Genomic DNA, 13,134 nt, shown 5'->3' with positions numbered 1-13,134 from the left:
GTTCACTTGATATCTGATCTTATGATAAACTTCTGCACATAAGGTTTCTTGTTTATAAAATGGGGATGGGGGCACCTGGGTGGCTCAGTCAGTTAAGTGTCTGCCTTCTGCTCAGGTCATGATCTTGGGATCCTGGGATCAAGCCCCACGTTGGGCTCCCTGCTCAGTGTGGAGTAGGCTTCTCCCTTGCCCTCTCCCACTCCTCCTGCTCATGCTCTCTCTCTCTCCCTCAAATAAATAAATAAAATCTTTAAAAAATATATAAAATGGGAACGATATTGACAACATTGATAATACCTCCCTAAGTTAAGATCAACATATGATTCACTCATTCACTCAATTTTCTCAATAAAAAGTTCATGGGAGTGCGCCTGGGTGGCTCAGTTGGTTAAGCATTCGACTCTTGGTTTTGGTTCAGGTCATGATCTCATGGGTCACGAGATTGAGCCCTGTGTCGGGCTCTGCACTCAGCTGGGAGTCTGCTTGAAGATTCTCTTCCTCTGCCCCTAACCCAATCACTATCTCTCCCTTGCTCTCTCTCAAATGAATAAATCTAAAAAAAAAAAAAAAAAGAAAGAAATAAAAAAGAAAGAAAGGAGTGTCTGGCTCAGTCAGTTAAGCGTCTACCTTCCACTCAGGTCATGATCCCAGGGTCTTGGGATTGAGCCCCATGTCGGGCTCCCTGCTCAGCAGGGAGTCTGCTCCTCCCTCTCCCTCTGCCCCTCCACCAAATCGTTCTTTCTCTCTCTCTCTCTCAAATAAATAAATAAAATCTTTTAAAAAAATAAAAAGAAAGAAAGTTCATGAAGGGGTGCCTGGCTGGCTCAGTTGATAGAGCATGGGACTCTTGATCTTGGGGTTGTGAGTTTGAGCCCCATGTTGGGTGTAGAGATTACTTAAAAATAAAATCTTTTTTTATTTTTTATTTATTTATTTTTAAAGATTTTATTTATTTATTTGAGACAGAGAGAATGAGAGAGAGAGAGCACATGAGAGGGGGGAGGGTCAGAGGGAGAAGCAGACTCCCCGCTGAGCGGGGAGCCCGATGCGGGACTCGATCCAGGGACTCCAGGATCATGACCTGAGCCGAAGGCAGTCGCTTAACCAACTGAGCCACCCAGGCGCCCTAAAATCTTTTTTTAAAGAGTATTTATTTATTTATTTGACAGAGAGAGACACAGTGAGAGAAGAAACACAAGTGGGGGGAGTGGGAGAGGGAGAAGCAGGCTTCCTGCTGAGCAGGGAGCCCAATGCAAGTTTCAATCCCAGGACCCCAGGATCATGACCTGAGCCGAAGGCAGACACTTAACCGACTGAGCCACCCAGGTGCCCCAAAAATAAAATCTTAAAAAAAATAAAGAAGGGTGCCTGGGTGGCTCAGTCATTAGGTGTCTGCCTTCAGCTTGGGTCATGATCTCAGGGTCCTGGGATCAAGCCCCACATCGGGCTCACTGCTCAGCCAGAAGCCTGCTTCTCCCTCTCTCACTCTCCCTGCTTGTGTTCCTTCTCCTGCTGTGTCTCTCTCTGTCAAATAAATAAAATCTTTAAAAAAAAAGAGAGAGAGAGTTCATGGAAACACTACTTTCAGTACAACTCCCCACCCCCAAATCCTAGAAATAATTTGAATGTCCATTAACATAGAAATAGACTAAAAGATGTATATCCATTCTACAGAATATTATGCAGCTATGGGAAAGAATGACTTACATCTAAGTGTGCTTTCCAGTACAGTAACATTAGCCAAATGTGGTTATGGAGCATTGGAAATGTAGCTACATCACATTAAGATGTGCTGTAAGGGTAAAATACACACTGGACTTTGAAGGCTTAATAAGAAAAAAAAGAATGTAAGATATCTCATTAATTTTAATTCTCAATAATTTTGATTATGTGTTGAATGATAGTATCTTGATATATGGGGTAAACATATTTGCACTGATTCACCTCTTTTTACTTTTTTAAGTGTGAATACTATAATCTTTTTGTTTTTTTAAAGATTTTATTTATTTATTCATGAGAGACACAGAGAGAGAGAGAGGCAGAGGGAGAAGCAGGCTCCCAAGGAGCAGGGAGCCCGATGCGGGACTCGATCCCAGGACTCCGGGACCATGACCCGAGCCGAAGGCAGACGCTTAACCATCTGAGCCACCCAGGCGCCCTGAATACTATAATCTTTAATACTACATATATGGCTCACATTATATTTGTATGGGACAAAAATGCTGGTCTAGGGATATTCACTACATATTAAGAGAAAAAATAAAGTCACAAATATATATAATCTTTGTGATTATATATGCATATATATACACACAATATAACTATTATATTATAATAATGGATTCATATGTATTATGAATCCATAAATATAGGCACATATTACAAACTCATTTAAAAAACAGGATAGAAAAAAAATCCCGGAGGAGTTCAGGATGGCGGAGGAGTAGGAGACCTTAGTTTTGTCTGGTCCCAGGAATTCAGCTAGATAGCTATCAAATCACTCTGAACACCTGCAAACTCAACCAGAGATCTAAGAAAAGAATTGCTGCAACTCTACAAATAGAAAAGTGAACACTTCCTGCAAATATGACAAGACAGAAAAACTCACCTCAAAAAAGAGAACAAGAGGCAATACTGACTGCGAGGGACCTAATCAGTATGGACGTAAGTAAAGATGTCAGAACTAGAGTTCAGAATAATGATTATAAGGATACTAGCTGGGCTTGCAAAAAGCACAGAAGAGACTAGAGAATCCCTTTCTGGGGAAATAAAAGATTAAAATCTAATTAAAGATTAAAACCTAATTAAAATTAAAAAAATTAAAATCTAATCAAGTAGAAATAAAAAGGCCATTAATGAGATGCAATAAAAAATGGAGGCTCTAACTGGTAGGATAAATGAAACAGAAGAGAGAATTAGTGATATAGAAGACCGAATGATGGAGAATAAAGAAGCTGAGAAAAAGAAAGATAAACAACTGAGGGATCATGAGGGGAGAATTCGAGAGATAAGTGATACCATTAAACAAAACAATATTAGAATACCTGGGATCCCGAAGAAGAGGAAAGATAGAGGGAGAAAGAGGGGCAGAAGGTATATTGGAGCAAATTACAGTGGAGAATTTCCCTAATGTGGGGAAGGAAACAGGCATTCAAGTCCAGGAGGCACAGAGAAACCCCCTCAAAATCAATAAAAATAGATTAACACCCTGCCATATAATTGTGAAACTTGCAGATCTCAGAGATAAAGAGAAAATCCTGAAAGCAGCTGGAGACAAGAGGTCTGTAACCTACAAGGGTAGAAACATTAGACTGGCAGCAGACCTATCCACAGAGATCTGGCAGGCCAGAAAGTACTGGCATGATATATTCAGAGTGCTAAATGAGAAAGTATGCAGCCAATAATACTTTATCCACCTAAGATGTCATTCAAAATAGAAAGAGTGATAAAAAGCTTCCAGGACAAACAGAAATGAAAATAATTTGTGATCACCAAAAAACCAGCCCTACAAGAAATATTAAAAGGGACCCTTTAAGCTAAGAGAGAGCCCAAAAGTAACATAGACCAGAAACGAACAGAGACAATATACAGAAACAGTCACTTTACAGGTAATACAAAGGCACTAAATTCATATCTTTCAATAGATACTCTGCATGTAAATGGGCTAAATGCCCCAATCAAAGGACATATGGTATCAGACTGGATAAAAAAGCAAGACCCATCGATATGCCTGTCTGTAAGAGACTCATTTTAGACCCAAAGACATCTTCAGTTTGAAAGTGAGGTGGTGGTAAGCCATTCATCATGCTAATGGACATCAAAAGAAAGCTGGGGTGGCAATCCTTCTATCAGACAAATTAGATTTTAAAACCAAAGACTGTAATAAGAGATGAGGAAGGACACTATATCATAATGAAAAGGTCTATCCAACAAGAAGTTCTAACAACTGTAAATATTTATGCCCCTAACATGGGAGCAGCCAATTATATAAGCCAATTAATAACAAAATTAAAGAAACACATCAATAATGGTACAATTATAGTAGGGGACTTTAACACTTTCCCCACCCCCTCACTGCAATGGACAGATCATCTAGGCAGGTCAACAAGGAAACAAGGTCTTTGTTGTTTTTTTTTTTTTAAAGCATTTGGTAGAACTGAATATCCATTTTATTTTTTATTTTTTTATTTTCTTATTTTGTTAAGATTTTATTTATTTATTTGACAGAGAGAGCACAAGTAGGCAGAGTGGCAGGCAGATGGAGAGGGAGAAGCAGGCTCTCTGCTGAGCAGGGAGCCAGACGTGGGGCTTGATCCCAAGACCACAAGATCATGACCTGAGCCGAAGGCAGCCGCTTAACCGACTAAGCCACCCAGGTGCCCAGGAAACAAGGTCTTTGAATGACACACTGGACCAGATGGACTTCACAAATATATTGAGAACATTCCATCCTAAAGCAACAGAATATACATTCTTCTCAAGTGCACATGGAACATTCTCCAGAATAGATCACATACTGGGTCACAAATCAGGTCTCAACTGGTACCAAGAATTGGGATCATTTCCTGCATATTTTCAGACCACAATGCTTTGAAAGTGGAACTCAATTACAAGAGGAAATTTGGAAAGAATTCAAATACATGGAGACTAAAGAGCATCCTACTAAAGAATGAATGGGTCAACCAGGAAATTAAAGAAGAATTAAAAAATTCATGGAAACAAATGAAAATGAAAACATAACTGTTCAAAACCTTTGGAGTGCACCAAAGACAGTCCTAAGAGGGAAGTGCATAGCAATACAAGCCTTTCTCTAGAAACAAGAAAAATCTCAAATGCACAACCTAACCTTACGCCTAAAGGAGCTGGAGAAAAAAGAGCAAATAAAGCCTAAACCCAGCAGGAGAAAAGAATTAATAAAGATTAGAGCAGAAATCAATGAAATAGAAACCAAAGGAAGAGTAAAACAGATCAATGAAACTAAGAGCTGGTTCTTTGAAAGATGAATAAGATTGATAAATGCCTTTTCAAAAAGAAAAGAGAAAGGACCCAAATAAACAAAATCATGAATGACAGAGGAGAGATCACAACCAACACCAAAGAAATACAGACAAGTATAAGAACATATCATGATCAACCATATGCCAACAAGTTAGGCAATCTGGAAGAAAGGGATGCATTTCTAGAGTTGTATAAACTACCAAAACTGAAACAGGAAGAAATAGAAAACCTGAACAGATCCATAACCAGCAAGGAAATTGAAGCAGTAATCAAAAATCTCTCCACAAACAAGAGCCCAGGGCTGGATAGCTTCACAGGGGAATTCTACCAAACATTTAAAGAGCTAATACCTGGGTGCCTGGGTGGCTCAGATGGTTAAGTGTCTGCCTTCGGCTCAGGTCATGATCCCAGGGTCCTGGGATCGAGTCCTGCATCGGGCTCCCTGCTCAGTAGGGAGCCTGCTTCTACCTTTGCCTCTCTCTCTCTGTCTCTTATGAATAAATAAATAAAATCTAAAAAAAAACACTAATACCTATTCTTCTGAAGCTGTTTCAAAAAATAGGAATGGAAGGAAAACTTCCGAATTCTTTCTATGAGGCCGGCATTACCTTGATTCCAAAACCAGACCAAGACTCCACCAAAAAGGAGAATTATAAACAAATATCCCTGATGAACATGGATATAAAAATTCTCACCAAAATACTAGCCAAGAGGATCCAACAGTCCATTAAAAGGATTATTCACCACGACCAAATGGGATTTATTCCTGGGCTGCAAGGGTAGTTCAACATGCACAAATCTACACCACATTAATAAGAGAAAGGAAAAGAACCATATGATCCTCTCAATAGATGCAGAAAAAGCATTTGACAAAGTACAGCATTCTTTCTTGGTTAAAACTCTTCACAGTGTAGGGATAGAGGGAGCATACCTTAATATCATAAAAGCCATATACAAAAGCCCACAGCGAATATCATCCTCAGTCGGGAAAATCTGAGAGCTTTTCCCTACCATCAGGAACACAGCAGGGATGTCCACTATCACCACTGTTGTTAACATAGTACTAGAAGGCCTCGCCTCAGCAATCAGACAACAAAAAGAAATATAAGGCATCTGAATCAGCAAAGAAGAAGTCAAACTCTCATTCTTTGCAGATGACTCAATACTCTATGTGGAAAACCCCAAAGATTCCAACCCAAAATTGCTAGAACTCGTACAGGAATTCAGCAAAATGGCAGGATATAAAATCAATGCACAGAAATCAGTTGCATTTCTATACACTAACAATGAGACAGAAGAAAGAGAAATTAAGGAGTTGATCCCATTTACAATGGCACCCAAAACCATAAGGTACCTAGGATTAAACCTAACCAAAGAGGCAAAGGATCTGTACTCAGAAAACTATAGAACACTCATGAAAGAAATTGAGAAGACACAAAGAAATGGAAAAATGTTCTATGCTCATGGATTGGAAGAACAAATATTGCTAAAATGTCTATGCTACCTACAGCAATCTACACATTCAATGCAATCCCTATCAAAATACCATCAGTATTTTTCACAGAGCTGGAACAAACAATCCTAAAATTTGTTTTTTTTTAAGATTTTATTTATTTATTTGAGAGAGAGAGAATGAGAGATAGCACGAGAGGGAAGAGGGTCAGAGGGAGAAGCAGACTCCCTGCTGAGCAGGGAGCCCGATGTGGGACTCGATCCCGGGACTCCAGGATCATGACCTGAGCCGAAGGCAGTCGCTTAACCAACTGAGCCACCCAGGTGCCCCAATCCTAAAATTTGTATGGAATCAGAAAAGATCCCAAATAGCCAGAGGAATTTTGAAAAAGAAAACCAAAGCTGGTGGCATCACAATTCCAGACTTCAAGCTCTACTACAAAGCTGTAATCATCAAGACAGTATGGCACCGGCATAAAAACAGACACACAGATCAATGGAACAGAATAGAGAACCCAGAAATGGACCCTCAACTCTATGGTCAGCTAATCTTCGACTAAGCAGGAAAGAACAGCCAATGGAACAAAGACAGTCTCTTCAACAAAAGGTGTTGGGAAAATTGGACAGCCACATGCCAAAGAATGGATCTGGACCATTTCCTTACACCACACACAAAAATAGACTCAAAATGGATGAAAGACCTCAATGTGAGACAGGAATCCATCAAAATCCTAGAGAGGAACAGAGACAGCAACCTCTGTGACCTCGGCCACAGCAAGTTCTTGCTAGACATGTCTCCAAAGGCAAGAGAAACAAAGGCAAACATGAATTATTGGGACTTCATCAAGATAAAAAGCTTTTGCACAGCAAAGGAAACAGTCGACAAAACCAAAAGACAGCCGACAGGATGGGAGAAGATATTTGCAAATGACATATCAGAGAAAGGGTTAGTACCCAAAATCTATGAAGAACTTATCAAACTCAACACCTAAAGAACAAATAATCCAATCAAGAAATGAGCAGAAGACATGAACAGACATTTCTCCAAAGAAGACATCCAAATGGCCAACAGACACATGAAAAAAATGCTCAACATCACTCGGCATCAGAGAAATACAAATCAAAACCACAATGAGATACCACTTCACACTAGTCAGAATGGCTAAAATTAAGAAGTCAGGAAAGGACAGATGTTGGCGAGGGTGCAGAGAAAGGAGAACTCTTACACTGTTGGTGGGAATGCAAGCTGGTGCAGCTACTCTGGAAAACAGTATGGAGGTTCCTCAAAAAGTTGAAAATAGAGCTACCCTCCGACCCAGCAATTGCACTACTAGGTATTTACCACAAGGATACGAATGTAATGATCCGAAGGGGCACCTGAACCCCAATGTTTATAGCAGCAATGTCCACAATAGTCAAACTATGGAAAGAGCCCAGATGTCCATCAACAGATGAATGGATAAAGAAGATGTGGTATAAGGGTGCCTGGGTGGCTCAGATGGTTAAGCGTCTGCCTTCGGCTCAGGTCATGAACCCAGGGTCCTGGGATCGAGTCCCGCATCAGGCTCCCTGCTAGGCCGGGAGCCTGCTTCTCCCTCTGCCTCTGCCTCTCTCTCTCTCTCTCTGACTTTCATGAATAAATAAACAAAATACTAAAAAAAAAAAGATGTGGCATATATATGTATATATATATATATGTATATACAATGGAATACTACTCAGCTATCAATAAAATGAAATCTTGCCATGTGCAAATACGTGGATGGAACTAGAGGGTATTATGCTAAGCGAAATAAGTCAATCAGGGAAAGACAATTATCATATGATCTCACTGATATGTGGAATTTAAGAAACAAAACAGAGGATCATAGGGCAAGAGAGGGAAAAATAAAACATGATGAAACCAGAGAGGGAGAGAAACCATAAGAGACTCTTAATCATAGGAAAATAACTGAGGATTGCTAGAGGGGAGGTGGGTGGGTGATGGGGTAACTGGGTGATGGACATTAAGGCGGGCACGTAATGAGCAATACGTATTATATAAGACTGATGAATCACTGACCTCCACCTCTGAAACCAATAATACATTATATTAATTAATTGAATTTAAATAAAAAAAGAAAAAATCTGTATATATGTTATTTATGTGAGTGTGCATGTGAGATATATGTGTGTATTTGTATAGGCATAGAGAAAAGTGGAAGAATACATACCAAATCATTAACACTGGTGGAGGTTTGAGTTGGGGATATGTGTCCATGAGGAGCAGGGAAAATTATTCTCTTTATTATGTTTGTTGCAAAGAATTTGTATTGCTTTTGTGGTTGAAAAAGAAATCAACTTGTGTTCTCTCTCACTATCTCTGTCTCTCTCAAATAAATAAAGAAAATCTGAAAAAAAATTTAAATGAATATTTCTTTTTTTCCCTAAATGAACATTTCATAAGCCTATTCTAAAGCAGGCACTGTACTAGACTCTGGGCATATATAAAGATGAAGAAGGCGGTGCTTGGCTGGCTCAATCAGCGGAACATGTGACTCTTGGTCTCAGGGTCGTGAATTCAAGCCATAATACGTTGGGTGTGGAGCCTACTTAAAAAATTGGTATAAAATAAAGGTGAAGTAGCAAAGGAACTCATGATCTAGGGGAAGAGACAGAAGAATGAACCAACAATGATGTTAAACTGTGTTAGGGGCTTACAGAGGGAGGAATAGGCAGCCCCCAAAGCATAGGGGGGGCCTCTATTTTATTCTCAGGAAGTGTTTGAGGGGTGTGTGCAGAGACTTTTTCCTGGAGGAACTGATTTAGTTAGAGCTGAATCTTGCCTGATGCTTAGTTTCCCAGGTGGAGATAGGTTTGAAGGGTGTTCCAGACAGAAAGAACTAAATTTAGGAAGACAGGGACACAAGGAACAGCAAGTGGGCTTTGGAAACTGTGAGATCATGTAAGGGAAGTAAATGAAGCTGAACAAGTAGGCATTGTTCATATTTAGAAGGGCCTGATGTGCTAATGGAAGGTTACCATTTAATGCTAAAGGTTTTTTTTTTTTTTAAGATTTTATTTATTTAACAGAGAGAGAGACACAGCGAGAGAGCAAACACAAGCAGGGGGAGTGGGAGAGGGAGAAGCAGGCCTCCCAAGGAGCAGGGAGCCCGATGCGGGGCTCGATCCCAGGACCTTGGGATCATGACCTGAGCCGAAGGCAGATGCCCAAAGACTGAGCCACCCAGGCGCCCAAAGTTAAAGGTTTTGAACTCCCTCATAGAACCTGAGACTGACACGATTAGGTTTGTATTCTCAAAAGATCATTCTAGCTGCAGACTGTATAGAATATTTGAAAGAATGGCGAAGCAATGGTTTCTGCATTCAAAGAGATGACAGTTTACTTTGGAAAAGAGACACATGATAACCAGCATTAGGAAGTACTTACTTGCCCAGCACTACATAAACAGCAAATATTTCTTTTTGTTTTGTGTTGTTTTGGTTTTTTAAAGATTTTATTTATTTATTTGACAGAGAGAGACACAGCGAGAGAGGGAACACAAGCAGGGGGAGTGGGAGAGGGAGAAGCAGGTTCCCCGCGGAGCAGGGAACCCAATGCGGGGCTCGATCCCAGGACCCTGGGATCATGACCTGAGCTGAAGGTAGACACTTAATGGACTGAGTCACCCAGGCGCCCCCAAGAGCAAATCCTTCATGCTTTACCACCTACCCTATGTGGTGGTATGTTGATCCCTCCATTTTACAGACGAGGAAACTGAGACACAGAGAAGTCTTGTGACTTACCTCTGGACACCCAGGTAGGCAGGCTGAGCTTTGCAGATCAAGAACTTAACTCCCATGTGGTACTGTGTCTTAGATTTATTGTGGACTGTGTTCAGTTCTAAGCTAGGATAGGTGTCTTGGGGACCATCTAACCTGGACTGGGAGAATCAGGTAAGTCTTCCTATCCCAGAGGAGGTGATTTCTAGTGTGAGATCTGAGGTATAGACCAGAGTTCATGAGGAAAGAGGCCAGATACTATACTTCATCTTAGCCAAAAGGCCGAGAAGCCTCCAGGGAGAAGGAGTAGATTGGGTAAAGACCCTGAGCTGCGAGAAAGCATGGTAGATTGAGGGGGAACTGAAGGTCATTCAGCATGGCTGGGTCATAGAGTCGTGGGCAGAGGGGCTGGCGAGGTAAGTGGGGACCAGACTGGGTTGTTAAAATTTTTTTGTGATTTCATCCTAAAAACAATGAGTAGCCATTGAAGTATTCAATGTAGGGAGTGAGTAGTTTTGCTTTTTAGATTACTGTGGCTATTATGTGAAGAATGGGTTGGAAAGGGCAAGCCTATAGGCCTAAGATCAGTTAGAGTGTTGTTTGACTCATCTAGATGGCTAGAACTTTTAGGGGGTCCGGAAAGAAACAGGGTGGGCAACTGCTTGTTGAAGGCCTATTACCTAAATTAAACTGACATATATTAAAGACAAATTTTGTAAGGATTTTTTTTTTTTTGGTATCACCAAGGCTGAAGCAGTCAGCACACTATATCAGAGTTCTCTGTAATAGGAATGGGTGGGAAGCATTGGGAGGAAATAAAAATGAAGATTTTGGAGCTACATAGATGTGGGTTTGAATTCTGACTTTGCCACTTACTAGATCTGTGGCCTTTTTTTTTTTAAAGATTTTATTTATTTATTTGAGAGAGAGAATGAGAGATAGAGAGCACGAGAGGGAAGAGGGTCAGAGGGAGAAGCAGACTCCCTGATGAGCAGGGAGCCCGATGCGGGACTCAATCCCGGGACTCCAGGATCATGACCTGAGCCGAAGGCAGTCGCTTAACCAACTGAGCCACCCAGGCGCCCCTAGATCTGTGGCCTTTAATGAATCACAAGGACAGTCATCAGGTAAAGGCTCTACCTTCTCATTCTGGTCTGAGCCACCATCATCTCTAGCCTGGAATATTACAGTATTCTAGTATTCTGAACTAGTCTGTTTCCAGATTTGCCCCCTTGATCTGATTCTCCCAGAGTACCCTTACTTTTAATTTTTTTAAAAAAGATTTTATTTATTTATTTGACAGAGAGAGAGGGAACACAAGCAGGGTGAGTGGCAGAGGGAGACGGAGAAGGATGCTTCCCGCAGAGCAGGGAGCTCAACGCGGGGCTTGATCCCAGGACCGTGGGACTGTGACCTGAGCTGAAGGCAGATGCTTAACCGACTGCGCCAGTGAGGCGCCCTCCTTACTTTTCAATTTTAAAACACAGATTATATTCCTTCTTTGCTGAAAATTTTTCAATGGCTCTCCATTTTACTATTCATTTAAATAGCCTATAGAACCCTAGATCATCTCTATGCTTTTCTCACCTCATCTCCTGCTGGTCTCCCTTCACCCCTCCCACCGCCTTCTGCACTCCAGTCAGAGATCTCTTCACAGTTTCTGGAATACAGGAGGCAGCCTCCTGCCTCAGGGCTTTTGCACTTGCCTCTCCCTTTTCACCAGAGTTATTTCCACTGATGCGAAATGCTATTTGCCAGAGTTATTCCCACTGACTACTCCAGGATCAGATCTGTAATCAGCTTGTCATCCTCAGTGAAGACTTACCTAACTACTCTATTTAAGATGAAATATAGGGGTGCCTGGATGGTGCAGTGGGTTAAGCTCCAACTCCTGGTTTAGGCTAGGGTTGGGAGAGTGAGCCTCTGGTGGTGCCCACCACTCAGCATGGAGTCTGCTTGAGATTCTTTCTCCCTCTCCCTCTGCCCCTCCTGCTTGTGCTCTCTCTCTCTCTCTCTCAAAGAAATAAATACATAAATAAATCTTTAGAAAAAATGATAAGGGATGCCTTGGTGACACAGTCAGTGGAGCATCCACTCTTGGTTGAGTGCCCAGCTCTTGGTTTCTGCTCAGGTCATCATCTCATGGTTGTGTGATAGAGCCCCTCCATGGGCTCAGTGAGGAGTCTACTTGGGATTCTAAAATAAATAAATAAAAAAAACTTTAAAAAATGATAATATAAAGGGCTATAAAGAAAAGAAAGGAAGATGGAAATATAGTATTTTAGCAGGGATTTTTGTCTTCAGTTCACTACCCTATCCTCATTGTTGTTGTTTTTTTTTTTTGTATCCCCATAGTTTAAAACAGTGCCTACCAGATGTTTAATTATCATGATAATCCAGGTAAGAATTACAAAGCACATATTAAATAGGCCAGGCCTGGTTCTAAGCATTTTGCATATTTAATCCCCATAATAATCTTAGGAAGAGAATACAGTTACTATCTTCATTTTACAGAAATGAAATGGAGAACACTGAAGCTCAGAGACTCAACAACTGACACTCAGCAACTTTCCTAAGGTTACACAGCTAAAAAGTGGAGCGGCGATTTGTGGAATGAAATGAATGAAATTCGATTTGGCTGTCAGGGCAGGAATGGAAATTGACACGGTGGGAAAGAATGCGATCGATTAGTGGGAATGCGCACAGTAGTGAGGGCGCCGCGCGCGCGCCTTGCAGCCCAGGTCTACAGGAGGGTGAGAGCGCTTTGCTAACTGCGTCGCGGCGGCTCCACGGAGTCACTGAACTGCTATTACCAGCCGCCGCCGCTCAGTCTCGGGAGGAGTGGGAGCAGGAAGTGGCGGTGGGCGTCGCGCGGGTGACGTCACGGCGGCGCCGGCGGGGATAGGCGGGGGAGGAGGAGGA

This window comes from Eumetopias jubatus, unplaced genomic scaffold, assembly GCF_037043125.1.
Source record: "Eumetopias jubatus isolate StellerSeaLion01/CBP00866 unplaced genomic scaffold, mEumJub1_p1.0 scaffold_16, whole genome shotgun sequence".
Lineage (NCBI taxonomy): Eukaryota > Metazoa > Chordata > Mammalia > Carnivora > Otariidae > Eumetopias > Eumetopias jubatus.
Note: the sequence above shows the minus strand (reverse complement) of the source record.